This window comes from Pan troglodytes, chromosome 1, assembly GCF_028858775.2.
Source record: "Pan troglodytes isolate AG18354 chromosome 1, NHGRI_mPanTro3-v2.0_pri, whole genome shotgun sequence".
NCBI lineage: Eukaryota > Metazoa > Chordata > Mammalia > Primates > Hominidae > Pan > Pan troglodytes.
Genome location: NC_072398.2, coordinates 20,671,701 through 20,697,141, shown reverse-complemented (window position 1 = coordinate 20,697,141; position 25,441 = coordinate 20,671,701). Strand labels below are relative to the sequence as shown.

General features: G+C 67.0%; 12 non-coding genes across 12 annotated transcripts; all 12 read right to left on the bottom strand.

Annotated features, from left to right (window-relative positions):
• Positions 1-493: 493 nt before the first annotated feature.
• Positions 494-612, bottom strand: LOC129138614 (5S ribosomal RNA). The gene has a single exon (XR_008541935.1). It is a non-coding gene; the product is annotated as a 5S ribosomal RNA (ribosomal RNA).
• A 2,134-nt stretch (positions 613-2,746) lies between these two features.
• LOC129138619 (5S ribosomal RNA) lies at positions 2,747-2,865 on the bottom strand. The gene has a single exon (XR_008541937.1). It is a non-coding gene; the product is annotated as a 5S ribosomal RNA (ribosomal RNA).
• A 2,128-nt stretch (positions 2,866-4,993) lies between these two features.
• Positions 4,994-5,112, bottom strand: LOC129138626 (5S ribosomal RNA). Its single transcript, XR_008541948.1, has one exon. It is a non-coding gene; the product is annotated as a 5S ribosomal RNA (ribosomal RNA).
• Positions 5,113-7,256: 2,144 nt separating this feature from the next.
• On the bottom strand, positions 7,257-7,375 carry LOC129138635 (5S ribosomal RNA). The gene has a single exon (XR_008541956.1). It is a non-coding gene; the product is annotated as a 5S ribosomal RNA (ribosomal RNA).
• A 2,112-nt stretch (positions 7,376-9,487) lies between these two features.
• LOC129138641 (5S ribosomal RNA) lies at positions 9,488-9,606 on the bottom strand. The gene has a single exon (XR_008541969.1). It is a non-coding gene; the product is annotated as a 5S ribosomal RNA (ribosomal RNA).
• A 2,140-nt stretch (positions 9,607-11,746) lies between these two features.
• On the bottom strand, positions 11,747-11,865 carry LOC129138647 (5S ribosomal RNA). The gene has a single exon (XR_008541979.1). It is a non-coding gene; the product is annotated as a 5S ribosomal RNA (ribosomal RNA).
• Positions 11,866-13,977: 2,112 nt separating this feature from the next.
• On the bottom strand, positions 13,978-14,096 carry LOC129138655 (5S ribosomal RNA). Its single transcript, XR_008541987.1, has one exon. It is a non-coding gene; the product is annotated as a 5S ribosomal RNA (ribosomal RNA).
• Positions 14,097-16,242: 2,146 nt separating this feature from the next.
• On the bottom strand, positions 16,243-16,361 carry LOC129138665 (5S ribosomal RNA). The gene has a single exon (XR_008541995.1). It is a non-coding gene; the product is annotated as a 5S ribosomal RNA (ribosomal RNA).
• A 2,112-nt stretch (positions 16,362-18,473) lies between these two features.
• LOC129138326 (5S ribosomal RNA) lies at positions 18,474-18,592 on the bottom strand. The gene has a single exon (XR_008541560.1). It is a non-coding gene; the product is annotated as a 5S ribosomal RNA (ribosomal RNA).
• A 2,142-nt stretch (positions 18,593-20,734) lies between these two features.
• LOC129138332 (5S ribosomal RNA) lies at positions 20,735-20,853 on the bottom strand. The gene has a single exon (XR_008541578.1). It is a non-coding gene; the product is annotated as a 5S ribosomal RNA (ribosomal RNA).
• Positions 20,854-22,995: 2,142 nt separating this feature from the next.
• On the bottom strand, positions 22,996-23,114 carry LOC129138333 (5S ribosomal RNA). Its single transcript, XR_008541580.1, has one exon. It is a non-coding gene; the product is annotated as a 5S ribosomal RNA (ribosomal RNA).
• A 2,112-nt stretch (positions 23,115-25,226) lies between these two features.
• LOC129138334 (5S ribosomal RNA) lies at positions 25,227-25,345 on the bottom strand. The gene has a single exon (XR_008541582.1). It is a non-coding gene; the product is annotated as a 5S ribosomal RNA (ribosomal RNA).
• Positions 25,346-25,441: the final 96 nt, after the last annotated feature.

Below are 25,441 nucleotides of genomic sequence, written 5' to 3'. Positions count from 1 at the left end.
TGATGCTGCCCGGCGTGCAGTAGGGGCGGAGCCCCAGGAGGAGGACCCCGGCTGCGGCTGCGGCGGGGGTGTAGGTGGGCGGTAAAGGAGGAGCAGAGTCAGGGGAGGTTGGCGAGCATGGCGACTGTAGGGGGAAGGGAGGCAGCGGGGAAGCCAAAAGAGCCTACAGCAGGCCGGGCGGGCGCGCTGGCTCCCGCCTGTAATCCCAGCACTCTGGGAGGCCGAGGCGGGTGGATCACGAGGTCAGGAGCTCGAGACCATCCCGGCTGACAGGGTGAAACCCCGTCTCTAGGAAAAATAGAAAAAATTAGCCGGGCGTGGTGGCGGGCGCCTGTAGGCCCAGCTACTCGGGAGGCTGAGGCCGGGGAATGGCGTGAGCCCGGGAGGCGGAGCTTGCAGTGAGCCGAGATGGCGCCACTGCACTCCAGCCTGGGCGACAGAGCGAGACTCCGTCTGGAAGAAAAGGAAAGAAAAAACAAAAAGCCAAAGAAAAAGCCTACAGCACCCGGTATTCCCAGGCGGTCTCCCATCCAAGTACTAACCAGGCCCGACCCTGCTTAGCTTCCGAGATCAGACGAGATCGGGCGCGTTCAGGGTGGTATGGCCGTAGACGCTGAAGGAGGCGCCTGGCTGCCCCAAGAGCCCGGCCCGGCCCGGCCGTGCCCGCCGGATTGCGGCCGTCACCGCCAGCCCGGGGCCGCGGGGCTCGGATCGGGGACCCCCGAGCCGCTGGCCCGCGGCCTTCCCCCGGCTCCCGTGCTCCCGAGCTTCCACCACATCGGGCCCGCTCGGAGCAGGGAGTGCTCCGAGGCGTCAGGGCCCAGGGCCCACGATCCTGGGACGCCCTCCGGTCCTCCGCCCTGTCGCGGAGGCAGCGTTCTGGATCCCTCGCCGCACAGGGGCTCCTGCGAGGCCCCCTCTTGCCCCACCCACCCAGAGCCGTCAGGGCTGGCCCAAGGCGAACAGCCGGCCCAGCCGCGCGGGGCTTTTCTCTCACAACGCCCCCACCACGGTCGCTTGTCCCGACCAAGACCCGGCCGGGGGGCAAGAGGGCGTGGGGTGTAGCCGGTCGGGGGGTGGCCCTGTTTTGCCCCGCGCTGGCACTAGAGGCGGCGGCCTGATCTCGGGTGAGAGGGCCTGAGAGAAACCCAGACACACCCCACCACCACCAGGAGCAAATCCACTCCCCCACACAGAGACAACACGCGGGCGCGCTCGCACGCGCTCGCGCGGACACACACACACACACACACAGACACACAGAGACACACACAGACACAGACACACACGCACGCACACGCACACGCACGCGCACGCACACACGCAGCTTGGAGTAGAGCAAGGACGAGATGGATGGAGAGATAGAAACCGAAGGAGGGACAGAGACAGCTATCGAGAGAGACAGGCGAGGGCGAGAGGGAAGGAGACAGACAGAGATGCTGAGAAAGAGAGAGGGACAGAGAAAGAGAGAGAGAGAGACAGAGAGACAGAGGGAAAATGACAGAAGTAGCGGGAGGTCCAGGGGGAAACCTAGAAGAGAGAGGCGGAGGGTGCTAGAGAGCAAGAGCGATAGAGCCTTAGAGAGGAAGCGCCCGGCTCCGTTAGGCAGCGCCCTCTTGAGCAGGCCGGGGTAGGGTGGAGGGGGCTTGGGCTGCGCCAGAACACGGGGGCCAGGCGGTCCGTGCGAGAGGAGCAACGGAGCGCGGAGACGGGCTTTTTCTTGGATGAATTGCTTGCTTTGGAGGTGGGTTTCGTAGGCTCCTGCCTTTCTTGGCACCTCCATGTGCTCTGGGTGCCTTGCGGCGGGCCCGGAGATTTGCAGAGCGTGCCCGCCCGTTTGGCGGGAGCCGTGGCCCCGGGCGGGCCCGGAGGCCTGGGTCTCTGGCGTGTCCTCGGGACTGGAGTCGTCGACACGAAGTGGGGGGCATTGGGAATCCCGGGTGCACAGGGACTGTTTTCCTGGTGGCTGGCGAAGCAACGTCCTTCCCCCGGGTAAAGCAGCCCATGCGTTCTGGAGCCGAGGTCTTGGCTGGCGTCTGTGGTTCCCGCTGCCCCTGACCGCCCCTTCCCCCGGTTTGGAAGGGTGCTACGACGGCGCCCGACGGGTGAATTGAATCGCCTGGGCGTTCCGGGAGCGGGAAGGTACCGCGAACGGCAGGGAACCCGCGGCTGCGCCTTTGGGGTCCGGCCCCCTGCCCTCCCAGGCTGGAGCCGGGCTCCTGGCGGGGCGGCGGCGAGGCGGAAGCGGTGGGATGCTGCTGCCCGGCGTGCAGTAGGGGCGGAGCCCCAGGAGGAGGACCCCGGCTGCGGCTGCGGCGGGGGTGTAGGTGGGCGGTAAAGGAGGAGCAGAGTCAGGGGAGGTTGGCGAGCATGGCGACTGTAGGGGGAAGGGAGGCAGCGGGGAAGCCAAAAGAGCCTACAGCAGGCCGGGCGGGCGCGCTGGCTCCCGCCTGTAATCCCAGCACTCTGGGAGGCCGAGGCGGGTGGATCACGAGGTCAGGAGCTCGAGACCATCCCGGCTGACAGGGTGAAACCCCGTCTCTAGGAAAAATAGAAAAAATTAGCCGGGCGTGGTGGCGGGCGCCTGTAGGCCCAGCTACTCGGGAGGCTGAGGCCGGGGAATGGCGTGAGCCCGGGAGGCGGAGCTTGCAGTGAGCCGAGATGGCGCCACTGCACTCCAGCCTGGGCGACAGAGCGAGACTCCGTCTGGAAGAAAAGGAAAGAAAAAGCAAAAAGCCAAAGAAAAAGCCTACAGCACCCGGTATTCCCAGGCGGTCTCCCATCCAAGTACTAACCAGGCCCGACCCTGCTTAGCTTCCGAGATCAGACGAGATCGGGCGCGTTCAGGGTGGTATGGCCGTAGACGCCGAAGGAGGCGCCTGGCTGCCCCAAGAGCCCGGCCCGGCCCGGCCGTGCCCGCCGGATTGCGGCCGTCACCGCCAGCCCGGGGCCGCGGGGCTCGGATCGGGGACCCCCGAGCCGCTGGCCCGCGGCCTTCCCCCGGCTCCCGTGCTCCCGAGCTTCCACCACATCGGGCCCGCTCGGAGCAGGGAGTGCTCCGAGGCGTCAGGGCCCAGGGCCCACGATCCTGGGACGCCCTCCGGTCCTCCGCCCTGTCGCGGAGGCAGCGTTCTGGATCCCTCGCCGCACAGGGGCTCCTGCGAGGCCCCCTCTTGCCCCACCCACCCAGAGCCGTCAGGGCTGGCCCAAGGCGAACAGCCGGCCCAGCCGCGCGGGGCCTTTCTCTCACAACGCCCCCACCACGGTCGCTTGTCCCGACCAAGACCCGGCCGGGGGGCAAGAGGGCGTGGGGTGTAGCCGGTCGGGGGGTGGCCCTGTTTTGCCCCGCGCTGGCACTAGAGGCGGCGGCCTGATCTCGGGTGAGAGGGCCTGAGAGAAACCCAGACACACCCCACCACCACCAGGAGCAAATCCACTCCCCCACACAGAGACAACACGCGGGCGCGCTCGCGCGGACACACACACACACACACACACACACAGACACACAGAGACACACACAGACACAGAAACACACGCACGCACACGCACGCGCACGCACACACACACGCGGCTTGGAGGAGAGCAAGGACGAGATGGATGGAGAGATAGAAACCGAAGGAGGGACAGAGACAGCTATCGAGAGAGACAGGCGAGGGCGAGAGGGAAGGAGACAGACAGAGAGGCTGAGAAAGAGAGAGGGACAGAGAAAGAGAGAGAGAGAGACAGAGAGACAGAGGGAAAATGACAGAAGTAGCGCGAGGTCCAGGGGGAAACCTAGAAGAGAGAGGCGGAGGGAGCTAGAGAGCAAGAGCGATAGAGCCTTAGAGAGGAAGCGCCCGGCTCCGTTAGGCAGCGCCCTCTTGAGCAGGCCGGGGTAGGGTGGAGGGGGCTTGGGCTGCACCAGAACACGGGGGCCAGGCGGTCCGTGCGAGAGGAGCAACGGAGCGCGGAGACGGGCTTTTTCTTGGATGAATTGCTTGCTTTGGAGGTGGGTTTCGTAGGCTCCTGCCTTTCTTGGCACCTCCCTGTGCTCTGGGTGCCTTGCGGCGGGCCCCGAGATTTGCAGAGCGTGCCCGCCCGTTTGGCGGGAGCCGTGGCCCCAGGCGGGCCCGGAGGCCTGGGTCTCTGGCGTGTCCTCGGGACTGGAGTCGTCGACACGAAGTGGGGGGCATTGGGAATCCCGGGTGCACAGGGACTGTTTTCCTGGTGGCTGGCGAAGCAACGTCCTTCCCCCGGGTAAAGCAGCCCATGCGTTCTGGAGCCGAGGTCTTGGCTGGCGTCTGTGGTTCCCGCTGCCCCTGCCCGCCCCTTCCCCCGGTTTGGAAGGGTGCGACGACGGCGCCCGACGGGTGAATTGAATCGCCTGGGCGTTCCGGGAGCGGGAAGGTACCGCGAACGGCAGGGAACCCACGGCTGCGCCTTTGGGGTCCGGCCCCCTGCCCTCCCAGGCTGGAGCCGGGCTCCTGGCGGGGCGGCGGCGAGGCGGAAGCGGTGGGATGCTGCTGCCCGGCGTGCAGTAGGGGCGGAGCCCCAGGAGGAGGACCCCGGCTGCGGCTGCGGCGGGGGTGTAGGTGGGCGGTAAAGGAGGAGCAGAGTCAGGGGAGGTTGGCGAGCATGGCGACTGTAGGGGCAAGGGAGGCAGCGGGGAAGCCAAAAGAGCCTACAGCAGGCCGGGTGGGCGCGCTGGCTCCCACCTGTAATCCCAGCACTCTGGGAGGCCGAGGCGGGTGGATCACGAGGTCAGGAGCTCGAGACCATCCCGGCTGACAGGGTGAAACCCCGTCTCTAGGAAAAATAGAAAAAATTAGCCGGGCGTGGTGGCGGGCGCCTGTAGGCCCAGCTACTCGGGAGGCTGAGGCCGGGGAATGGCGTGAGCCCGGGAGGCGGAGCTTGCAGTGAGCCGAGATGGCGCCACTGCACTCCAGCCTGGGCGACAGAGCGAGACTCCGTCTGGAAGAAAAGGAAAGAAAAAGCAAAAAGCCAAAGAAAAAGCCTACAGCACCCGGTATTCCCAGGCGGTCTCCCATCCAAGTACTAACCAGGCCCGACCCTGCTTAGCTTCCGAGATCAGACGAGATCGGGCGCGTTCAGGGTGGTATGGCCGTAGACGCCGAAGGAGGCGCCTGGCTGCCCCAAGAGCCCGGCCCGGCCCGGCCGTGCCCGCCGGATTGCAGCCGTCACCGCCAGCCCGGGGCCGCGGGGCTCGGATCGGGGACCCCCGAGCCGCTGGCCCGCGGCCTTCCCCCGGCTCCCGTGCTCCCGAGCTTCCACCACATCGGGCCCGCTCGGAGCAGGGAGTGCTCCGAGGCGTCAGGGCCCAGGGCCCACGATCCTGGGACGCCCTCCGGTCCTCCGCCCTGTCGCGGAGGCAGCGTTCTGGATCCCTCGCCGCACAGGGGCTCCTGCGAGGCCCCCTCTTGCCCCACCCACCCAGAGCCGTCAGGGCTGGCCCAAGGCGAACAGCCGGCCCAGCCGCGCGGGGCCTTTCTCTCACAACGCCCCCACCACGGTCGCTTGTCCCGACCAAGACCCGGCCGGGGGGCAAGAGGGCGTGGGGTGTAGCCGGTCGGGGGGTGGCCCTGTTTTGCCCCGCGCTGGCAATAGAGGCGGCGGCCTGATCTCGGGTGAGAGGGCCTGAGAGAAACCCAGACACACCCCACCACCACCAGGAGCAAATCCACTCCCCCACACAGAGACAACACGCGGGCGCGCTCGCACGCGCTCGCGCGGACACACACACACACACACACACACACAGACACACAGAGACACACACAGACACAGACACACACGCACGCACACGCACACGCACGCGCACGCACACACACACGCGGCTTGGAGGAGAGCAAGGACGAGATGGATGGAGAGATAGAAACCGAGGGAGGGAGAGAGACAGCGATCGAGAGAGACAGGCGAGGGCGAGAGGGAAGGAGACAGACAGAGAGGCTGAGAAAGAGAGAGGGACAGAGAAAGAGAGAGAGAGAGACAGAGAGACAGAGGGAAAACGACAGAAGTAGCGCGAGGTCCAGGGGGAAACCTAGAAGAGAGAGGCGGAGGGAGCTAGAGAGCAAGAGCGATAGAGCCTTAGAGAGGAAGCGCCCGGCTCCGTTAGGCAGCGCCCTCTTGAGCAGGCCGGGGTAGGGTGGAGGGGGCTTGGGCTGCGCCAGAACACGGGGGCCAGGCGGTCCGTGCGAGAGGAGCAACGGAGCGCGGAGACGGGCTTTTTCTTGGATGAATTGCTTGCTTTGGAGGTGGGTTTCGTAGGCTCCTGCCTTTCTTGGCACCTCCCTGTGCTCTGGGTGCCTTGCGGCGGGCCCGGAGATTTGCAGAGCGTGCCCGCCCGTTTGGCGGGAGCCGTGGCCCCGGGCGGGCCCGGAGGCCTGGGTCTCTGGCGTGTCCTCGGGACTGGAGTCGTCGACACGAAGTGGGGGGCATTGGGAATCCCGGGTGCACAGGGACTGTTTTCCTGGTGGCTGGCGAAGCAACGTCCTTCCCCCGGGTAAAGCAGCCCATGCGTTCTGGAGCCGAGGTCTTGGCTGGCGTCTGTGGTTCCCGCTGCCCCTGCTCGCCCCTTCCCCCGGTTTGGAAGGGTGCGACGACGGCGCCCGACGGGTGAATTGAATCGCCTGGGCGTTCCGGGAGCGGGAAGGTACCGCGAACGGCAGGGAACCCGCGGCTGCGCCTTTGGGGTCCGGCCCCCTGCCCTCCCAGGCTGGAGCCGGGCTCCTGGCGGGGCGGCGGCGAGGCGGAAGCGGTGGGATGCTGCTGCCCGGCGTGCAGTAGGGGCGGAGCCCCAGGAGGAGGACCCCGGCTGCGGCTGCGGCGGGGGTGTAGGTGGGCGGTAAAGGAGGAGCAGAGTCAGGGGAGGTTGGCGAGCATGGCGACTGTAGGGGGAAGGGAGGCAGCGGGGAAGCCAAAAGAGCCTACAGCAGGCCGGGCGGGCGCGCTGGCTCCCGCCTGTAATCCCAGCACTCTGGGAGGCCGAGGCGGGTGGATCACGAGGTCAGGAGCTCGAGACCATCCCGGCTGACAGGGTGAAACCCCGTCTCTAGGAAAAATAGAAAAAATTAGCCGGGCGTGGTGGCGGGCGCCTGTAGGCCCAGCTACTCGGGAGGCTGAGGCCGGGGAATGGCGTGAGCCCGGGAGGCGGAGCTTGCAGTGAGCCGAGATGTCGCCACTGCACTCCAGCCTGGGCGACAGAGCGAGACTCCGTCTGGAAGAAAAGGAAAGAAAAAGCAAAAAGCCAAAGAAAAAGCCTACAGCACCCGGTATTCCCAGGCGGTCTCCCATCCAAGTACTAACCAGGCCCGACCCTGCTTAGCTTCCGAGATCAGACGAGATCGGGCGCGTTCAGGGTGGTATGGCCGTAGACGCCGAAGGAGGCGCCTGGCTGCCCCAAGAGCCCGGCCCGGCCCGGCCGTGCCCGCCGGATTGCAGCCGTCACCGCCAGCCCGGGGCCGCGGGGCTCGGATCGGGGACCCCCGAGCCGCTGGCCCGCGGCCTTCCCCCGGCTCCCGTGCTCCCGAGCTTCCACCACATCGGGCCCGCTCGGAGCAGGGAGTGCTCCGAGGCGTCAGGGCCCAGGGCCCAGGATCCTGGGACGCCCTCCGGTCCTCCGCCCTGTCGCGGAGGCAGCGTTCTGGATCCCTCGCCGCACAGGGGCTCCTGCGAGGCCCCCTCTTGCCCCACCCACCCAGAGCCGTCAGGGCTGGCCCAAGGCGAACAGCCGGCCCAGCCGCGCGGGGCCTTTCTCTCACAACGCCCCCACCACGGTCGCTTGTCCCGACCAAGACCCGGCCGGGGGGCAAGAGGGCGTGGGGTGTAGCCGGTCGGGGGGTGGCCCTGTTTTGCCCCGCGCTGGCACTAGAGGCGGCGGCCTGATCTCGGGTGAGAGGGCCTGAGAGAAACCCAGACACACCCCACCACCACCAGGAGCAAATCCACTCCCCCACACAGAGACAACACGCGGGCGCGCTCGCGCGGACACACACACACACACACACACAGACACACAGAGACACACACAGACACAGACACACACGCACGCACACACACACGCGGCTTGGAGGAGAGCAAGGACGAGATGGATGGAGAGATAGAAACCGAAGGAGGGACAGAGACAGCTATCGAGAGAGACAGGCGAGGGCGAGAGGGAAGGAGACAGACAGAGAGGCTGAGAAAGAGAGAGGGACAGAGAAAGAGAGAGAGAGAGACAGAGAGACAGAGGGAAAATGACAGAAGTAGCGCGAGGTCCAGGGGGAAACCTAGAAGAGAGAGGCGGAGGGAGCTAGAGAGCAAGAGCGATAGAGCCTTAGAGAGGAAGCGCCCGGCTCCGTTAGGCAGCGCCCTCTTGAGCAGGCCGGGGTAGGGTGGAGGGGGCTTGGGCTGCGCCAGAACACGGGGGCCAGGCGGTCCGTGCGAGAGGAGCAACGGAGCGTGGAGACGGGCTTTTTCTTGGATGAATTGCTTGCTTTGGAGGTGGGTTTCGTAGGCTCCTGCCTTTCTTGGCACCTCCCTGTGCTCTGGGTGCCTTGCGGCGGGCCCCGAGATTTGCAGAGCGTGCCCGCCCGTTTGGCGGGAGCCGTGGCCCCGGGCGGGCCCGGAGGCCTGGGTCTCTGGCGTGTCCTCGGGACTGGAGTCGTCGACACGAAGTGGGGGGCATTGGGAATCCCGGGTGCACAGGGACTGTTTTCCTGGTGGCTGGCGAAGCAACGTCCTTCCCCCGGGTAAAGCAGCCCATGCGTTCTGGAGCCGAGGTCTTGGCTGGCGTCTGTGGTTCCCGCTGCCCCTGCCCGCCCCTTCCCCCGGTTTGGAAGGGTGCGACGACGGCGCCCGACGGGTGAATTGAATCGCCTGGGCGTTCCGGGAGCGGGAAGGTACCGCGAACGGCAGGGAACCCGCGGCTGCGCCTTTGGGGTCCGGCCCCCTGCCCTCCCGGGAAGGCTGGAGCCGGGCTCCTGGCGGGGCGGCGGCGAGGCGGAAGCGGTGGGATGCTGCTGCCCGGCGTGCAGTAGGGGCGGAGCCCCAGGAGGAGGACCCCGGCTGCGGCTGCGGCGGGGGTGTAGGTGGGCGGTAAAGGAGGAGCAGAGTCAGGGGAGGTTGGCGAGCATGGCGACTGTAGGGGCAAGGGAGGCAGCGGGGAAGCCAAAAGAGCCTACAGCAGGCCGGGTGGGCGCGCTGGCTCCCGCCTGTAATCCCAGCACTCTGGGAGGCCGAGGCGGGTGGATCACGAGGTCAGGAGCTCGAGACCATCCCGGCTGACAGGGTGAAACCCCGTCTCTAGGAAAAATAGAAAAAATTAGCCGGGCGTGGTGGCGGGCGCCTGTAGGCCCAGCTACTCGGGAGGCTGAGGCCGGGGAATGGCGTGAGCCCGGGAGGCGGAGCTTGCAGTGAGCCGAGATGGCGCCACTGCACTCCAGCCTGGGCGACAGAGCGAGACTCCGTCTGGAAGAAAAGGAAAGAAAAAGCAAAAAGCCAAAGAAAAAGCCTACAGCACCCGGTATTCCCAGGCGGTCTCCCATCCAAGTACTAACCAGGCCCGACCCTGCTTAGCTTCCGAGATCAGACGAGATCGGGCGCGTTCAGGGTGGTATGGCCGTAGACGCCGAAGGAGGCGCCTGGCTGCCCCAAGAGCCCGGCCCGGCCCGGCCGTGCCCGCCGGATTGCAGCCGTCACCGCCAGCCCGGGGCCGCGGGGCTCGGATCGGGGACCCCCGAGCCGCTGGCCCGCGGCCTTCCCCCGGCTCCCGTGCTCCCGAGCTTCCACCACATCGGGCCCGCTCGGAGCAGGGAGTGCTCCGAGGCGTCAGGGCCCAGGGCCCACGATCCTGGGACGCCCTCCGGTCCTCCGCCCTGTCGCGGAGGCAGCGTTCTGGATCCCTCGCCGCACAGGGGCTCCTGCGAGGCCCCCTCTTGCCCCACCCACCCAGAGCCGTCAGGGCTGGCCCAAGGCGAACAGCCGGCCCAGCCGCGCGGGGCCTTTCTCTCACAACGCCCCCACCACGGTCGCTTGTCCCGACCAAGACCCGGCCGGGGGGCAAGAGGGCGTGGGGTGTAGCCGGTCGGGGGGTGGCCCTGTTTTGCCCCGCGCTGGCAATAGAGGCGGCGGCCTGATCTCGGGTGAGAGGGCCTGAGAGAAACCCAGACACACCCCACCACCACCAGGAGCAAATCCACTCCCCCACACAGAGACAACACGCGGGCGCGCTCGCACGCGCTCGCGCGGACACACACACACACACACACACAGACACACAGAGACACACACAGACACAGACACACACGCACGCACACGCACACGCACGCGCACGCACACACACACGCGGCTTGGAGGAGAGCAAGGACGAGATGGATGGAGAGATAGAAACCGAGGGAGGGAGAGAGACAGCGATCGAGAGAGACAGGCGAGGGCGAGAGGGAAGGAGACAGACAGAGAGGCTGAGAAAGAGAGAGGGACAGAGAAAGAGAGAGAGAGAGACAGAGAGACAGAGGGAAAACGACAGAAGTAGCGCGAGGTCCAGGGGGAAACCTAGAAGAGAGAGGCGGAGGGAGCTAGAGAGCAAGAGCGATAGAGCCTTAGAGAGGAAGCGCCCGGCTCCGTTAGGCAGCGCCCTCTTGAGCAGGCCGGGGTAGGGTGGAGGGGGCTTGGGCTGCGCCAGAACACGGGGGCCAGGCGGTCCGTGCGAGAGGAGCAACGGAGCGCGGAGACGGGCTTTTTCTTGGATGAATTGCTTGCTTTGGAGGTGGGTTTCGTAGGCTCCTGCCTTTCTTGGCACCTCCCTGTGCTCTGGGTGCCTTGCGGCGGGCCCCGAGATTTGCAGAGCGTGCCCGCCCGTTTGGCGGGAGCCGTGGCCCCGGGCGGGCCCGGAGGCCTGGGTCTCTGGCGTGTCCTCGGGACTGGAGTCGTCGACACGAAGTGGGGGGCATTGGGAATCCCGGGTGCACAGGGACTGTTTTCCTGGTGGCTGGCGAAGCAACGTCCTTCCCCCGGGTAAAGCAGCCCATGCGTTCTGGAGCCGAGGTCTTGGCTGGCGTCTGTGGTTCCCGCTGCCCCTGCCCGCCCCTTCCCCCGGTTTGGAAGGGTGCGACGACGGCGCCCGACGGGTGAATTGAATCGCCTGGGCGTTCCGGGAGCGGGAAGGTACCGCGAACGGCAGGGAACCCGCGGCTGCGCCTTTGGGGTCCGGCCCCCTGCCCTCCCAGGCTGGAGCCGGGCTCCTGGCGGGGCGGCGGCGAGGCGGAAGCGGTGGGATGCTGCTGCCCGGCGTGCAGTAGGGGCGGAGCCCCAGGAGGAGGACCCCGGCTGCGGCTGCGGCGGGGGTGTAGGTGGGCGGTAAAGGAGGAGCAGAGTCAGGGGAGGTTGGCGAGCATGGCGACTGTAGGGGGAAGGGAGGCAGCGGGGAAGCCAAAAGAGCCTACAGCAGGCCGGGCGGGCGCGCTGGCTCCCGCCTGTAATCCCAGCACTCTGGGAGGCCGAGGCGGGTGGATCACGAGGTCAGGAGCTCGAGACCATCCCGGCTGACAGGGTGAAACCCCGTCTCTAGGAAAAATAGAAAAAATTAGCCGGGCGTGGTGGCGGGCGCCTGTAGGCCCAGCTACTCGGGAGGCTGAGGCCGGGGAATGGCGTGAGCCCGGGAGGCGGAGCTTGCAGTGAGCCGAGATGGCGCCACTGCACTCCAGCCTGGGCGACAGAGCGAGACTCCGTCTGGAAGAAAAGGAAAGAAAAAGCAAAAAGCCAAAGAAAAAGCCTACAGCACCCGGTATTCCCAGGCGGTCTCCCATCCAAGTACTAACCAGGCCCGACCCTGCTTAGCTTCCGAGATCAGACGAGATCGGGCGCGTTCAGGGTGGTATGGCCGTAGACGCCGAAGGAGGCGCCTGGCTGCCCCAAGAGCCCGGCCCGGCCCGGCCGTGCCCGCCGGATTGCAGCCGTCACCGCCAGCCCGGGGCCGCGGGGCTCGGATCGGGGACCCCCGAGCCGCTGGCCCGCGGCCTTCCCCCGGCTCCCGTGCTCCCGAGCTTCCACCACATCGGGCCCGCTCGGAGCAGGGAGTGCTCCGAGGCGTCAGGGCCCAGGGCCCACGATCCTGGGACGCCCTCCGGTCCTCCGCCCTGTCGCGGAGGCAGCGTTCTGGATCCCTCGCCGCACAGGGGCTCCTGCGAGGACCCCTCTTGCCCCACCCACCCAGAGCCGTCAGGGCTGGCCCAAGGCGAACAGCCGGCCCAGCCGCGCGGGGCCTTTCTCTCACAACGCCCCCACCACGGTCGCTTGTCCCGACCAAGACCCGGCCGGGGGGCAAGAGGGCGTGGGGTGTAGCCGGTCGGGGGGTGGCCCTGTTTTGCCCCGCGCTGGCACTAGAGGCGGCGGCCTGATCTCGGGTGAGAGGGCCTGAGAGAAACCCAGACACACCTCACCACCACCAGGAGCAAATCCACTCCCCCACACAGAGACAACACGCGGGCGCGCTCGCGCGGACACACACACACACACACACACAGACACACAGAGACACACACAGACACAGACACACACGCACGCACACACACACGCGGCTTGGAGGAGAGCAAGGACGAGATGGATGGAGAGATAGAAACCGAAGGAGGGACAGAGACAGCTATCGAGAGAGACAGGCGAGGGCGAGAGGGAAGGAGACAGACAGAGAGGCTGAGAAAGAGAGAGGGACAGAGAAAGAGAGAGAGAGAGACAGAGAGACAGAGGGAAAATGACAGAAGTAGCGCGAGGTCCAGGGGGAAACCTAGAAGAGAGAGGCGGAGGGAGCTAGAGAGCAAGAGCGATAGAGCCTTAGAGAGGAAGCGCCCGGCTCCGTTAGGCAGCGCCCTCTTGAGCAGGCCGGGGTAGGGTGGAGGGGGCTTGGGCTGCGCCAGAACACGGGGGCCAGGCGGTCCGTGCGAGAGGAGCAACGGAGCGTGGAGACGGGCTTTTTCTTGGATGAATTGCTTGCTTTGGAGGTGGGTTTCGTAGGCTCCTGCCTTTCTTGGCACCTCCCTGTGCTCTGGGTGCCTTGCGGCGGGCCCCGAGATTTGCAGAGCGTGCCCGCCCGTTTGGCGGGAGCCGTGGCCCCGGGCGGGCCCGGAGGCCTGGGTCTCTGGCGTGTCCTCGGGACTGGAGTCGTCGACACGAAGTGGGGGGCATTGGGAATCCCGGGTGCACAGGGACTGTTTTCCTGGTGGCTGGCGAAGCAACGTCCTTCCCCCGGGTAAAGCAGCCCATGCGTTCTGGAGCCGAGGTCTTGGCTGGCGTCTGTGGTTCCCGCTGCCCCTGCCCGCCCCTTCCCCCGGTTTGGAAGGGTGCGACGACGGCGCCCGACGGGTGAATTGAATCGCCTGGGCGTTCCGGGAGCGGGAAGGTACCGCGAACGGCAGGGAACCCGCGGCTGCGCCTTTGGGGTCCGGCCCCCTGCCCTCCCGGGAAGGCTGGAGCCGGGCTCCTGGCGGGGCGGCGGCGAGGCGGAAGCGTTGGGATGCTGCTGCCCGGCGTGCAGTAGGGGCGGAGCCCCAGGAGGAGGACCCCGGCTGCGGCTGCGGCGGGGGTGTAGGTGGGCGGTAAAGGAGGAGCAGAGTCAGGGGAGGTTGGCGAGCATGGCGACTGTAGGGGCAAGGGAGGCAGCGGGGAAGCCAAAAGAGCCTACAGCAGGCCGGGTGGGCGCGCTGGCTCCCGCCTGTAATCCCAGCACTCTGGGAGGCCGAGGCGGGTGGATCACGAGGTCAGGAGCTCGAGACCATCCCGGCTGACAGGGTGAAACCCCGTCTCTAGGAAAAATAGAAAAAATTAGCCGGGCGTGGTGGCGGGCGCCTGTAGGCCCAGCTACTCGGGAGGCTGAGGCCGGGGAATGGCGTGAGCCCGGGAGGCGGAGCTTGCAGTGAGCCGAGATGGCGCCACTGCACTCCAGCCTGGGCGACAGAGCGAGACTCCGTCTGGAAGAAAAGGAAAGAAAAAGCAAAAAGCCAAAGAAAAAGCCTACAGCACCCGGTATTCCCAGGCGGTCTCCCATCCAAGTACTAACCAGGCCCGACCCTGCTTAGCTTCCGAGATCAGACGAGATCGGGCGCGTTCAGGGTGGTATGGCCGTAGACGCCGAAGGAGGCGCCTGGCTGCCCCAAGAGCCCGGCCCGGCCCGGCCGTGCCCGCCGGATTGCAGCCGTCACCGCCAGCCCGGGGCCGCGGGGCTCGGATCGGGGACCCCCGAGCCGCTGGCCCGCGGCCTTCCCCCGGCTCCCGTGCTCCCGAGCTTCCACCACATCGGGCCCGCTCGGAGCAGGGAGTGCTCCGAGGCGTCAGGGCCCAGGGCCCACGATCCTGGGACGCCCTCCGGTCCTCCGCCCTGTCGCGGAGGCAGCGTTCTGGATCCCTCGCCGCACAGGGGCTCCTGCGAGGCCCCCTCTTGCCCCACCCACCCAGAGCCGTCAGGGCTGGCCCAAGGCGAACAGCCGGCCCAGCCGCGCGGGGCCTTTCTCTCACAACGCCCCCACCACGGTCGCTTGTCCCGACCAAGAACCGGCCGGGGGGCAAGAGGGCGTGGGGTGTAGCCGGTCGGGGGGTGGCCCTGTTTTGCCCCGCGCTGGCAATAGAGGCGGCGGCCTGATCTCGGGTGAGAGGGCCTGAGAGAAACCCAGACACACCCCACCACCACCAGGAGCAAATCCACTCCCCCACACAGAGACAACACGCGGGCGCGCTCGCACGCGCTCGCGCGGACACACACACACACACACACACACACACAGACACACAGAGACACACACAGACACAGACACACACGCACGCACACGCACACGCACGCGCACGCACACACACACGCGGCTTGGAGGAGAGCAAGGACGAGATGGATGGAGAGATAGAAACCGAGGGAGGGAGAGAGACAGCGATCGAGAGAGACAGGCGAGGGCGAGAGGGAAGGAGACAGACAGAGAGGCTGAGAAAGAGAGAGGGACAGAGAAAGAGAGAGAGAGAGACAGAGAGACAGAGGGAAAACGACAGAAGTAGCGCGAGGTCCAGGGGGAAACCTAGAAGAGAGAGGCGGAGGGAGCTAGAGAGCAAGAGCGATAGAGCCTTAGAGAGGAAGCGCCCGGCTCCGTTAGGCAGCGCCCTCTTGAGCAGGCCGGGGTAGGGTGGAGGGGGCTTGGGCTGCGCCAGGACACGGGGGCCAGGCGGTCCGTGCGAGAGGAGCAACGGAGCGCGGAGACGGGCTTTTTCTTGGATGAATTGCTTGCTTTGGAGGTGGGTTTCGTAGGCTCCTGCCTTTCTTGGCACCTCCCTGTGCTCTGGGTGCCTTGCGGCGGGCCCGGAGATTTGCAGAGCGTGCCCGCCCGTTTGGCGGGAGCCGTGGCCCCGGGCGGGCCCGGAGGCCTGGGTCTCTGGCGTGTCCTCGGGACTGGAGTCGTCGACACGAAGTGGGGGGCATTGGGAATCCCGGGTGCACAGGGACTGTTTTCCTGGTGGCTGGCGAAGCAACGTCCTTCCCCCGGGTAAAGCAGCCCATGCGTTCTGGAGCCGAGGTCTTGGCTGGCGTCTGTGGTTCCCGCTGCCCCTGCTCGCCCCTTCCCCCGGTTTGGAAGGGTGCGACGACGGCGCCCGACGGGTGAATTGAATCGCCTGGGCGTTCCGGGAGCGGGAAGGTACCGCGAACGGCAGGGAACCCGCGGCTGCGCCTTTGGGGTCCGGCCCCCTGCCCTCCCAGGCTGGAGCCGGGCTCCTGGCGGGGCGGCGGCGAGGCGGAAGCGGTGGGATGCTGCTGCCCGGCGTGCAGTAGGGGCGGAGCCCCAGGAGGAGGACCCCGGCTGCGGCTGCGGCGGGGGTGTAGGTGGGCGGTAAAGGAGGAGCAGAGTCAGGGGAGGTTGGCGAGCATGGCGACTGTAGGGGGAAGGGAGGCAGCGGGGAAGCCAAAAGAGCCTACAGCAGGCCGGGCGGGCGCGCTGGCTCCCGCCTGTAATCCCAGCACTCTGGGAGGCCGAGGCGGGTGGATCACGAGGTCAGGAGCTCGAGACCATCCCGGCTGACAGGGTGAAACCCCGTCTCTAGGAAAAATAGAAAAAATTAGCCGGGCGTGGTGGCGGGCGCCTGTAGGCCCAGCTACTCGGGAGGCTGAGGCCGGGGAATGGCGTGAGCCCGGGAGGCGGAGCTTGCAGTGAGCCGAGATGGCGCCACTGCACTCCAGCCTGGGCGACAGAGCGAGACTCCGTCTGGAAGAAAAGGAAAGAAAAAGCAAAAAGCCAAAGAAAAAGCCTACAGCACCCGGTATTCCCAGGCGGTCTCCCATCCAAGTACTAACCAGGCCCGACCCTGCTTAGCTTCCGAGATCAGACGAGATCGGGCGCGTTCAGGGTGGTATGGCCGTAGACGCCGAAGGAGGCGCCTGGCTGCCCCAAGAGCCCGGCCCGGCCCGGCCGTGCCCGCCGGATTGCAGCCGTCACCGCCAGCCCGGGGCCGCGGGGCTCGGATCGGGGACCCCCGAGCCGCTGGCCCGCGGCCTTCCCCCGGCTCCCGTGCTCCCGAGCTTCCACCACATCGGGCCCGCTCGGAGCAGGGAGTGCTCCGAGGCGTCAGGGCCCAGGGCCCACGATCCTGGGACGCCCTCCGGTCCTCCGCCCTGTCGCGGAGGCAGCGTTCTGGATCCCTCGCCGCACAGGGGCTCCTGCGAGGCCCCCTCTTGCCCCACCCACCCAGAGCCGTCAGGGCTGGCCCAAGGCGAACAGCCGGCCCAGCCGCGCGGGGCCTTTCTCTCACAACGCCCCCACCACGGTCGCTTGTCCCGACCAAGACCCGGCCGGGGGGCAAGAGGGCGTGGGGTGTAGCCGGTCGGGGGGTGGCCCTGTTTTGCCCCGCGCTGGCACTAGAGGCGGCGGCCTGATCTCGGGTGAGAGGGCCTGAGAGAAACCCAGACACACCCCACCACCACCAGGAGCAAATCCACTCCCCCACACAGAGACAACACGCGGGCGCGCTCGCGCGGACACACACACACACACACACACAGACACACAGAGACACACACAGACACAGACACACACGCACGCACACACACACGCGGCTTGGAGGAGAGCAAGGACGAGATGGATGGAGAGATAGAAACCGAAGGAGGGACAGAGACAGCTATCGAGAGAGACAGGCGAGGGCGAGAGGGAAGGAGACAGACAGAGAGGCTGAGAAAGAGAGAGGGACAGAGAAAGAGAGAGAGAGAGACAGAGAGACAGAGGGAAAATGACAGAAGTAGCGCGAGGTCCAGGGGGAAACCTAGAAGAGAGAGGCGGAGGGAGCTAGAGAGCAAGAGCGATAGAGCCTTAGAGAGGAAGCGCCCGGCTCCGTTAGGCAGCGCCCTCTTGAGCAGGCCGGGGTAGGGTGGAGGGGGCTTGGGCTGCGCCAGAACACGGGGGCCAGGCGGTCCGTGCGAGAGGAGCAACGGAGCGTGGAGACGGGCTTTTTCTTGGATGAATTGCTTGCTTTGGAGGTGGGTTTCGTAGGCTCCTGCCTTTCTTGGCACCTCCCTGTGCTCTGGGTGCCTTGCGGCGGGCCCCGAGATTTGCAGAGCGTGCCCGCCCGTTTGGCGGGAGCCGTGGCCCCGGGCGGGCCCGGAGGCCTGGGTCTCTGGCGTGTCCTCGGGACTGGAGTCGTCGACACGAAGTGGGGGGCATTGGGAATCCCGGGTGCACAGGGACTGTTTTCCTGGTGGCTGGCGAAGCAACGTCCTTCCCCCGGGTAAAGCAGCCCATGCGTTCTGGAGCCGAGGTCTTGGCTGGCGTCTGTGGTTCCCGCTGCCCCTGCCCGCCCCTTCCCCCGGTTTGGAAGGGTGCGACGACGGCGCCCGACGGGTGAATTGAATCGCCTGGGCGTTCCGGGAGCGGGAAGGTACCGCGAACGGCAGGGAACCCGCGGCTGCGCCTTTGGGGTCCGGCCCCCTGCCCTCCCGGGAAGGCTGGAGCCGGGCTCCTGGCGGGGCGGCGGCGAGGCGGAAGCGGTGGGATGCTGCTGCCCGGCGTGCAGTAGGGGCGGAGCCCCAGGAGGAGGACCCCGGCTGCGGCTGCGGCGGGGGTGTAGGTGGGCGGTAAAGGAGGAGCAGAGTCAGGGGAGGTTGGCGAGCATGGCGACTGTAGGGGCAAGGGAGGCAGCGGGGAAGCCAAAAGAGCCTACAGCAGGCCGGGTGGGCGCGCTGGCTCCCGCCTGTAATCCCAGCACTCTGGGAGGCCGAGGCGGGTGGATCACGAGGTCAGGAGCTCGAGACCATCCCGGCTGACAGGGTGAAACCCCGTCTCTAGGAAAAATAGAAAAAATTAGCCGGGCGTGGTGGCGGGCGCCTGTAGGCCCAGCTACTCGGGAGGCTGAGGCCGGGGAATGGCGTGAGCCCGGGAGGCGGAGCTTGCAGTGAGCCGAGATGGCGCCACTGCACTCCAGCCTGGGCGACAGAGCGAGACTCCGTCTGGAAGAAAAGGAAAGAAAAAGCAAAAAGCCAAAGAAAAAGCCTACAGCACCCGGTATTCCCAGGCGGTCTCCCATCCAAGTACTAACCAGGCCCGACCCTGCTTAGCTTCCGAGATCAGACGAGATCGGGCGCGTTCAGGGTGGTATGGCCGTAGACGCCGAAGGAGGCGCCTGGCTGCCCCAAGAGCCCGGCCCGGCCCGGCCGTGCCCGCCGGATTGCAGCCGTCACCGCCAGCCCGGGGCCGCGGGGCTCGGATCGGGGACCCCCGAGCCGCTGGCCCGCGGCCTTCCCCCGGCTCCCGTGCTCCCGAGCTTCCACCACATCGGGCCCGCTCGGAGCAGGGAGTGCTCCGAGGCGTCAGGGCCCAGGGCCCACGATCCTGGGACGCCCTCCGGTCCTCCGCCCTGTCGCGGAGGCAGCGTTCTGGATCCCTCGCCGCACAGGGGCTCCTGCGAGGCCCCCTCTTGCCCCACCCACCCAGAGCCGTCAGGGCTGGCCCAAGGCGAACAGCCGGCCCAGCCGCGCGGGGCCTTTCTCTCACAACGCCCCCACCACGGTCGCTTGTCCCGACCAAGACCCGGCCGGGGGGCAAGAGGGCGTGGGGTGTAGCCGGTCGGGGGGTGGCCCTGTTTTGCCCCGCGCTGGCAATAGAGGCGGCGGCCTGATCTCGGGTGAGAGGGCCTGAGAGAAACCCAGACACACCCCACCACCACCAGGAGCAAATCCACTCCCCCACACAGAGACAACACGCGGGCGCGCTCGCACGCGCTCGCGCGGACACACACACACACACACACACACAGACACACAGAGACACACACAGACACAGACACACACGCACGCACACGCACACGCACGCGCACGCACACACACACGCGGCTTGGAGGAGAGCAAGGACGAGATGGATGGAGAGATAGAAACCGAGGGAGGGAGAGAGACAGCGATCGAGAGAGACAGGCGAGGGCGAGAGGGAAGGAGACAGACAGAGAGGCTGAGAAAGAGAGAGGGACAGAGAAAGAGAGAGAGAGAGACAGAGAGACAGAGGGAAAACGACAGAAGTAGCGCGAGGTCCAGGGGGAAACCTAGAAGAGAGAGGCGGAGGGAGCTAGAGAGCAAGAGCGATAGAGCCTTAGAGAGGAAGCGCCCGGCTCCGTTAGGCAGCGCCCTCTTGAGCAGGCCGGGGTAGGGTGGAGGGGGCTTGGGCTGCGCCAGAACACGGGGGCCAGGCGGTCCGTGCGAGAGGAGCAACGGAGCGCGGAGACGGGCTTTTTCTTGGATGAATTGCTTGCTTTGGAGGTGGGTTTCGTAGGCTCCTGCCTTTCTTGGCACCTCCCTGTGCTCTGGGTGCCTTGCGGCGGGCCCGGAGATTTGCAGAGCGTGCCCGCCCGTTTGGCGGGAGCCGTGGCCCCGGGCGGGCCCGGAGGCCTGGGTCTCTGGCGTGTCCTCGGGACTGGAGTCGTCGACACGAAGTGGGGGGCATTGGGAATCCCGGGTGCACAGGGACTGTTTTCCTGGTGGCTGGCGAAGCAACGTCCTTCCCCCGGGTAAAGCAGCCCATGCGTTCTGGAGCCGAGGTCTTGGCTGGCGTCTGTGGTTCCCGCTGCCCCTGCTCGCCCCTTCCCCCGGTTTGGAAGGGTGCGACGACGGCGCCCAACGGGTGAATTGAATCGCCTGGGCGTTCCGGGAGCGGGAAGGTACCGCGAACGGCAGGGAACCCGCGGCTGCGCCTTTGGGGTCCGGCCCCCTGCCCTCCCAGGCTGGAGCCGGGCTCCTGGCGGGGCGGCGGCGAGGCGGAAGCGGTGGGATGCTGCTGCCCGGCGTGCAGTAGGGGCGGAGCCCCAGGAGGAGGACCCCGGCTGCGGCTGCAGCGGGGGTGTAGGTGGGCGGTAAAGGAGGAGCAGAGTCAGGGGAGGTTGGCGAGCATGGCGACTGTAGGGGGAAGGGAGGCAGCGGGGAAGCCAAAAGAGCCTACAGCAGGCCGGGCGGGCGCGCTGGCTCCCGCCTGTAATCCCAGCACTCTGGGAGGCCGAGGCGGGTGGATCACGAGGTCAGGAGCTCGAGACCATCCCGGCTGACAGGGTGAAACCCCGTCTCTAGGAAAAATAGAAAAAATTAGCCGGGCGTGGTGGCGGGCGCCTGTAGGCCCAGCTACTCGGGAGGCTGAGGCCGGGGAATGGCGTGAGCCCGGGAGGCGGAGCTTGCAGTGAGCCGAGATGGCGCCACTGCACTCCAGCCTGGGCGACAGAGCGAGACTCCGTCTGGAAGAAAAGGAAAGAAAAAGCAAAAAGCCAAAGAAAAAGCCTACAGCACCCGGTATTCCCAGGCGGTCTCCCATCCAAGTACTAACCAGGCCCGACCCTGCTTAGCTTCCGAGATCAGACGAGATCGGGCGCGTTCAGGGTGGTATGGCCGTAGACGCCGAAGGAGGCGCCTGGCTGCCCCAAGAGCCCGGCCCGGCCCGGCCGTGCCCGCCGGATTGCAGCCGTCACCGCCAGCCCGGGGCCGCGGGGCTCGGATCGGGGACCCCCGAGCCGCTGGCCCGCGGCCTTCCCCCGGCTCCCGTGCTCCCGAGCTTCCACCACATCGGGCCCGCTCGGAGCAGGGAGTGCTCCGAGGCGTCAGGGCCCAGGGCCCACGATCCTGGGACGCCCTCCGGTCCTCCGCCCTGTCGCGGAGGCAGCGTTCTGGATCCCTCGCCGCACAGGGGCTCCTGCGAGGCCCCCTCTTGCCCCACCCACCCAGAGCCGTCAGGGCTGGCCCAAGGCGAACAGCCGGCCCAGCCGCGCGGGGCCTTTCTCTCACAACGCCCCCACCACGGTCGCTTGTCCCGACCAAGACCCGGCCGGGGGGCAAGAGGGCGTGGGGTGTAGCCGGTCGGGGGGTGGCCCTGTTTTGCCCCGCGCTGGCAATAGAGGCGGCGGCCTGATCTCGGGTGAGAGGGCCTGAGAGAAACCCAGACACACCCCACCACCACCAGGAGCAAATCCACTCCCCCACACAGAGACAACACGCGGGCGCGCTCGCACGCGCTCGCGCGGACACACACACACACACACACACACACACAGACACACAGAGACACACACAGACACAGACACACACGCACGCACACGCACACGCACGCGCACGCACACACACACGCGGCTTGGAGGAGAGCAAGGACGAGATGGAGAGATAGAAACCGAGGGAGGGAGAGAGACAGCGATCGAGAGAGACAGGCGAGGGCGAGAGGGAAGGAGACAGACAGAGAGGCTGAGAAAGAGAGAGGGACAGAGAAAGAGAGAGAGAGAGACAGAGAGACAGAGGGAAAACGACAGAAGTAGCGCGAGGTCCAGGGGGAAACCTAGAAGAGAGAGGCGGAGGGAGCTAGAGAGCAAGAGCGATAGAGCCTTAGAGAGGAAGCGCCCGGCTCCGTTAGGCAGCGCCCTCTTGAGCAGGCCGGGGTAGGGTGGAGGGGGCTTGGGCTGCGCCAGAACACGGGGGCCAGGCGGTCCGTGCGAGAGGAGCAACGGAGCGCGGAGACGGGCTTTTTCTTGGATGAATTGCTTGCTTTGGAGGTGGGTTTCGTAGGCTCCTGCCTTTCTTGGCACCTCCCTGTGCTCTGGGTGCCTTGCGGCGGGCCCGGAGATTTGCAGAGCGTGCCCGCCCGTTTGGCGGGAGCCGTGGCCCCGGGCGGGCCCGGAGGCCTGGGTCTCTGGCGTGTCCTCGGGACTGGAGTCGTCGACACGAAGTGGGGGGCATTGGGAATCCCGGGTGCACAGGGACTGTTTTCCTGGTGGCTGGCGAAGCAACGTCCTTCCCCCGGGTAAAGCAGCCCATGCGTTCTGGAGCCGAGGTCTTGGCTGGCGTCTGTGGTTCCCGCTGCCCCTGCTCGCCCCTTCCCCCGGTTTGGAAGGGTGCGACGACGGCGCCCGACGGGTGAATTGAATCGCCTGGGCGTTCCGGGAGCGGGAAGGTACCGCGAACGGCAGGGAACCCGCGGCTGCGCCTTTGGGGTCCGGCCCCCTGCCCTCCCAGGCTGGAGCCGGGCTCCTGGCGGGGCGGCGGCGAGGCGGAAGCGGTGGGATGCTGCTGCCCGGCGTGCAGTAGGGGCGGAGCCCCAGGAGGAGGACCCCGGCTGCGGCTGCGGCGGGGGTGTAGGTGGGCGGTAAAGGAGGAGCAGAGTCAGGGGAGGTTGGCGAGCATGGCGACTGTAGGGGGAAGGGAGGCAGCGGGGAAGCCAAAAGAGCCTACAGCAGGCCGGGCGGGCGCGCTGGCTCCCGCCTGTAATCCCAGCACTCTGGGAGGCCGAGGCGGGTGGATCACGAGGTCAGGAGCTCGAGACCATCCCGGCTGACAGGGTGAAACCCCGTCTCTAGGAAAAATAGAAAAAATTAGCCGGGCGTGGTGGCGGGCGCCTGTAGGCCCAGCTACTCGGGAGGCTGAGGCCGGGGAATGGCGTGAGCCCGGGAGGCGGAGCTTGCAGTGAGCCGAGATGTCGCCACTGCACTCCAGCCTGGGCGACAGAGCGAGACTCCGTCTGGAAGAAAAGGAAAGAAAAAGCAAAAAGCCAAAGAAAAAGCCTACAGCACCCGGTATTCCCAGGCGGTCTCCCATCCAAGTACTAACCAGGCCCGACCCTGCTTAGCTTCCGAGATCAGACGAGATCGGGCGCGTTCAGGGTGGTATGGCCGTAGACGCCGAAGGAGGCGCCTGGCTGCCCCAAGAGCCCGGCCCGGCCCGGCCGTGCCCGCCGGATTGCAGCCGTCACCGCCAGCCCGGGGCCGCGGGGCTCGGATCGGGGACCCCCGAGCCGCTGGCCCGCGGCCTTCCCCCGGCTCCCGTGCTCCCGAGCTTCCACCACATCGGGCCCGCTCGGAGCAGGGAGTGCTCCGAGGCGTCAGGGCCCAGGGCCCACGATCCTGGGACGCCCTCCGGTCCTCCGCCCTGTCGCGGAGGCAGCGTTCTGGATCCCTCGCCGCACAGGGGCTCCTGCGAGGCCCCCTCTTGCCCCACCCACCCAGAGCCGTCAGGGCTGGCCCAAGGCGAACAGCCGGCCCAGCCGCGCGGGGCCTTTCTCTCACAACGCCCCCACCACGGTCGCTTGTCCCGACCAAGACCCGGCCGGGGGGCAAGAGGGCGTGGGGTGTAGCCGGTCGGGGGGTGGCCCTGTTTTGCCCCGCGCTGGCACTAGAGGCGGCGGCCTGATCTCGGGTGAGAGGGCCTGAGAGAAACCCAGACACACCCCACCACCACCAGGAGCAAATCCACTCCCCCACACAGAGACAACACGCGGGCGCGCTCGCGCGGACACACACACACACACACACACAGACACACAGAGACACACACAGACACAGACACACACGCACGCACACACACACGCGGCTTGGAGGAGAGCAAGGACGAGATGGATGGAGAGATAGAAACCGAAGGAGGGACAGAGACAGCTATCGAGAGAGACAGGCGAGGGCGAGAGGGAAGGAGACAGACAGAGAGGCTGAGAAAGAGAGAGGGACAGAGAAAGAGAGAGAGAGAGACAGAGAGACAGAGGGAAAATGACAGAAGTAGCGCGAGGTCCAGGGGGAAACCTAGAAGAGAGAGGCGGAGGGAGCTAGAGAGCAAGAGCGATAGAGCCTTAGAGAGGAAGCGCCCGGCTCCGTTAGGCAGCGCCCTCTTGAGCAGGCCGGGGTAGGGTGGAGGGGGCTTGGGCTGCGCCAGAACACGGGGGCCAGGCGGTCCGTGCGAGAGGAGCAACGGAGCGTGGAGACGGGCTTTTTCTTGGATGAATTGCTTGCTTTGGAGGTGGGTTTCGTAGGCTCCTGCCTTTCTTGGCACCTCCCTGTGCTCTGGGTGCCTTGCGGCGGGCCCCGAGATTTGCAGAGCGTGCCCGCCCGTTTGGCGGGAGCCGTGGCCCCGGGCGGGCCCGGAGGCCTGGGTCTCTGGCGTGTCCTCGGGACTGGAGTCGTCGACACGAAGTGGGGGGCATTGGGAATCCCGGGTGCACAGGGACTGTTTTCCTGGTGGCTGGCGAAGCAACGTCCTTCCCCCGGGTAAAGCAGCCCATGCGTTCTGGAGCCGAGGTCTTGGCTGGCGTCTGTGGTTCCCGCTGCCCCTGCCCGCCCCTTCCCCCGGTTTGGAAGGGTGCGACGACGGCGCCCGACGGGTGAATTGAATCGCCTGGGCGTTCCGGGAGCGGGAAGGTACCGCGAACGGCAGGGAACCCGCGGCTGCGCCTTTGGGGTCCGGCCCCCTGCCCTCCCGGGAAGGCTGGAGCCGGGCTCCTGGCGGGGCGGCGGCGAGGCGGAAGCGGTGGGATGCTGCTGCCCGGCGTGCAGTAGGGGCGGAGCCCCAGGAGGAGGACCCCGGCTGCGGCTGCGGCGGGGGTGTAGGTGGGCGGTAAAGGAGGAGCAGAGTCAGGGGAGGTTGGCGAGCATGGCGACTGTAGGGGCAAGGGAGGCAGCGGGGAAGCCAAAAGAGCCTACAGCAGGCCGGGTGGGCGCGCTGGCTCCCGCCTGTAATCCCAGCACTCTGGGAGGCCGAGGCGGGTGGATCACGAGGTCAGGAGCTCGAGACCATCCCGGCTGACAGGGTGAAACCCCGTCTCTAGGAAAAATAGAAAAAATTAGCCGGGCGTGGTGGCGGGCGCCTGTAGGCCCAGCTACTCGGGAGGCTGAGGCCGGGGAATGGCGTGAGCCCGGGAGGCGGAGCTTGCAGTGAGCCGAGATGGCGCCACTGCACTCCAGCCTGGGCGACAGAGCGAGACTCCGTCTGGAAGAAAAGGAAAGAAAAAGCAAAAAGCCAAAGAAAAAGCCTACAGCACCCGGTATTCCCAGGCGGTCTCCCATCCAAGTACTAACCAGGCCCGACCCTGCTTAGCTTCCGAGATCAGACGAGATCGGGCGCGTTCAGGGTGGTATGGCCGTAGACGCCGAAGGAGGCGCCTGGCTGCCCCAAGAGCCCGGCCCGGCCCGGCCGTGCCCGCCGGATTGCAGCCGTCACCGCCAGCCCGGGGCCGCGGGGCTC